The sequence below is a fragment of the Mobula birostris genome, chromosome 11, assembly GCF_030028105.1.
Source record: "Mobula birostris isolate sMobBir1 chromosome 11, sMobBir1.hap1, whole genome shotgun sequence".
NCBI lineage: Eukaryota > Metazoa > Chordata > Chondrichthyes > Myliobatiformes > Myliobatidae > Mobula > Mobula birostris.
This window is the reverse complement of record NC_092380.1, coordinates 28,220,929-28,225,539: the sequence shown is the minus strand read 5'-3', so window position 1 is coordinate 28,225,539 and position 4,611 is coordinate 28,220,929.

Below are 4,611 nucleotides of genomic sequence, written 5' to 3'. Positions count from 1 at the left end.
AGGCATTTGATAAAGTGTCACACATGAGGCTGCTTAACAAGATAAAGTCCCAAGGGTTACAGGAAAAAAATGACATGGATAGAGGAAGGGATGACAGGCAGGAGAGAGTGAGTGGAAATTAAAGGGACTTCTTCTGGTTTGCTGCCAGTGACTCGTGGTGTTCCTCATGGATCAGTATTGGGATTGCTACTTTTCACATTGAAATATAGAAACATAGAAAACCTACAGCACAATACAGGCCCTTCGACCCACAAAGTTGTGCTGAACATGTCCATACCTTAGAAATTACTAGGTTTACCTATAGCCCTCTATTTTTCTAACCTCCATGTGCCTATCCAAAAGTCTCTTAAAAGACCCTATCGTATCCACCTCCACCACCGTTGCCGGCAGCGCATTCCATGCACTCACCACTCTCTGAGTAAAAAACTTACCCCTGACATCTCCTCTGTACCTACTCCCTAGTACCTTAAACCTGTGTCCTCTTGTGGCAACCATTTCAGCCCTGGGAAGATGCCTCTGACTATCCGCACAATCAATGCCTCTCGTCATCTTATGCACCTCTATCAGGTCACCTCTCATCCTCAGTCACCAAGGAGAAACGGCCGAGTTCACTCAACCTATTCTCATAAGGCATGTACCCCAATCCAGGCAACATCCTTGTAAATCTCCTCTGCACGCTTTCTATGGGTTCCACATCCTTCCTGTAGTGAGGTAACCAGAACTGAGCACAGTGCTCCAAGTGGGGTCTGACCAGGGTCCTATATAGCTGCAACATTACCTCTCAGCTCCTAAATTCAATTCCAAATTAAGTACAATTCAATTCAATAATAAATTAAATAAATTGTTTGTCAATGATTTGGATCATGGAATCGATGGCTTTGTGGCAAATTTTGTGGATGATACGAAGATTGCTGGGGCAGTAAGTAAGTTGAGAAAGCAATGCAATTACAGCAGGACTTAGACAAATTTGAAGAAAGGGCAAAAAAGGTGGCAGATGAAATATCATCATCATCATCATCAGGTGCCATGCCCAGTTTGAGCTTTGACTGCCATGGCCCACACACTCCTGTTTCGGGTCAAGTGGATCAATTCATTGGTATTCATTTCCAGTTCTCTGGCTGCTGTCTCCATCATCATTTGTCTTTGTCTTCCCCTTGCTTTCTTCCCTTCAGTCTTTCCCATTATTACTGTGCATTCTAACTCCTCTTTCCTAATCACATGTCCAATGAAGTTAGATTATGAAGATACCTAGTCCCCTTTTATTGTCATTTAGTAATGCATGCATTAAGAAATGATACATTATTTCCTCCGGTGTGATATCACAAAACACAGGACAAAACAAGACTGAAAAAACCACATAATTATACATGTAGTTACAAACAGTCTAACAATACCATAACTTGATGAAGAAGTCCATGAGCACAGTAAAGTTCAAAGTTTTTCAAATGTCCCACATCTCACGCAGACGGGAGAAGGAAGAAAAACTCTCCCTGCCATGCCGACCACAATCCGACTCTGAGTCATCCGAAAACTTTGAGCTCTGATCAGTCCTCCGACACCGAGTACTGAGCGGCATCTCTGCCGAATGATTCGACCTCCTTCTCGGTCGCCAAAAGCAGGCAAGGTTTTGGGATTTTGAGGCCAACCCTCCGAAAGATTCCCGACCACACAGTAACGACAGCAGCAGACGGGCGTTTCAGAAATTTCTCCAGATGTTCCTCTGTGCTTTCACGTCCATTCTCCATCAAATCAGAATTGTCCACGGCCCCTATTTAACAGATGCGATATCATTTTTCACCGGAGAGCTGCGCACGCGCGGTGCGCTGCCATCTTCTCCTCCGGCTGAACAAACACGAGGAAATCTGCAGATGCTGGAAATTTAAGCACCACACACAAGATGCTGGGGGAATGCAGCAGGCCAGACAGCATCCATAGGAAAAAACACAGTTAACGTTTCGGGCTGAGACCCTTTGTCAGAGATTGTTAGAGATTTGAAAGTGTGAGGGGGAGGGGGAGATCCGAAGTGACAGGAGAAGACGGGGGGGGGGGGGGAGGGATAGAGCTAAGAGCTGGAAAGTTGATTGGCAAAAGGGATACAAGGCTGGAGAAGGGAGAGGATCATGGGACAGGAGGCCTAGGGAGAAAGAAAAGGGGAAGGGAGCACCAGAGGAAGATGGAGAGCAGGCAAGGAGTTATTGTGAGAGGGACAGAGAGAGAAAAAAGAGAGAGAAAGAAAAGGAAAAATAACAAACAAATAAACAAATAAATAAATAAGGGATGGGGTAAGAAGGGGATGAGGGGAATTAACGGAAGTTAGAGAAGTCAATGTTCATGCCGTCAGGTTGGAGGCTACCCAGACGGAATATAAGGTATGAAGTTACGTTGCCTTTTCATGATCTTATACATTATTTCTCTTTTTGTGCTTGCTCTGTTCATGATATCCTCGTCAGATATTCGTTTTGTCCATGATATTCTTTGCATCCTCCTCAAAAGCCACATCTCTGCAACTTCAATTAATTTCCTCATGTTACTAGATATTGTCCAACATTCTGAGCCATATAACATAACTGGATAAACATAACATTTCAATACTCTGAGGTGGGTTGTCATGCCTAGTTTAGTATTGGTCCGTATACTCTTCATTCTCATAAAGGTGTCTTTCGCCATCCCTATTCTTCTTTTGATGGCCATGTCACACCTGCCATCTGATGTCACCCAGCTTCCTAAGTAGCAAAAGTTCTGTACTTGTTTTATGTCTTCGCCGTTTGTTCTCAGCCTGTAGATAGGATTCACCTTCTTTTTGGATATCACCATACATTCTGTCTTTTTGCAATTGATAGATAGACCAATTTTTGCACTTTCTTGAACAACTATATCAATTAAGTTTTGTAGTTCTTCCTCCGTACTTGCAACTAACACAGTGTCATCGGCATATCCGAAATTATTGATGATTTCACCACTAACTTTGATTCCCAAGATGTCTCTTATTTTTAGTAATATTGTTTCACTGTACACATTAAATAAATCTGGGAGAAAACACACCCTTGTCTAATGCCTCTCTTGATTTTCGTAAACTGACTCACCCCTCCATCTATTCTTACAGCGGCAGTTTGTTCTCAGTACAGATTTCTGATTAGGCGGAGGTCTTTCGAATCTAGATCTAGAGTTTCCTGTAATATTTCAAATAACTTATTGTACTTCACTTTATCAAATGCTGTTGCATAGTCGATAAAACAAAGAAGTCTTTTTGCACTTGAATAGCTCATTCTGATAGTATCCTTAACATCAATATTGTGTTTCTTGTACCTTTGTCTTTCACAAAACCACATTGTTCTTTACCTATTTCAGCTTGTATCTTACTTTTAGCTCTTGTCATCAAAATTCTTAGAAGTATCTTGGTGATATGACTCATTAAACTTATGGTCCTATGTAATTCACATTCTATTGCCGCAGGTTTCTTAGGAAGAGTGATGAATACTGATTTTTCATCTCTTCTAGTATTATTCCAGTCTCATAAATGTCATTGATTAAATCAGTAAGTTTTTCAATTCCATAATCTTCAAGGACGATAATTTGTTCTAATACTAATTCGTCAGGACCTGCTGCCTTTCCTTTCTTCATCTTATTTATTGCATTACGAACTTCAAATTTTAAAATACTTGGACCTTCAATGTTTTTCTTAATTTCTGGTTTTTTGCCTCAATCATCTACAAACAATTCCTGAATATACTCAGTCCATCTGTTCATAATCTCATCTTTTTCCATGATAATGGTACTGTCATTTGCTTTCAAACATCCACCTGAAGAACAGAGGAGCTTTTTGAAATATGATATTCTTGATATGTTCATGTAACCTTTCTGGATCAGTAATAGGGATTCTTTCTCACATTCCTGGTTTAACCATTCTTCTTTGGCTTTTCGATATAAGCTTTTAACTTTTTTTTAATCTAAGGACTTATATTCTATAGGATTTGCTTTCTTCCATCTCCTTTCGTCCACTAGATTTTTGATTTCATCTGTCATCAATTTATTCTTCGTGCTTTTTTTTCTTTTTTAGGAATCACTGTCTTTACTGATTCTACAAAGGCATCCTTTAGAGAGTTAAAATTCATTTCTACATGATTGTTATCATCTTCAACAGATTCTATTTCTGGACTTTGAAATCTATTCCTTACTTCAATTGTAAATTTTTGTCATAAGTTTTATTTAAATAATTGCGAGATTGTTCAGGTTTTTGCTTCTTTAGTTTTTTTAAGTTTTACGTTTACATGACATACTACTGGGTTATGGTCACTATTACAGTCTGCACCTGGATACGGTTTGCATTGAGTCACTGAGTTTGTAAATCTTTGATTTATAGTAATAAAGTCAATTTGATTTCTAGTGTTATCACCTGGACTTTTCCAGGTCCACAAGTGTCTTGGATGGTTTTTAAAGTAGGTATTCATAATGACCTGATTATTCATCTTGCACCATTCTACCCATTTCTCACCTCTTTCATTTCTTTCATTTTTATTCCGCTACATAGAGTTTGCTGCCAGGTGGTTAGAGAGTTGCCGCAGTGATTTGATTACGCAGTTGTTTTACTGTCGAGAGGGAGAGGGAGTGAAG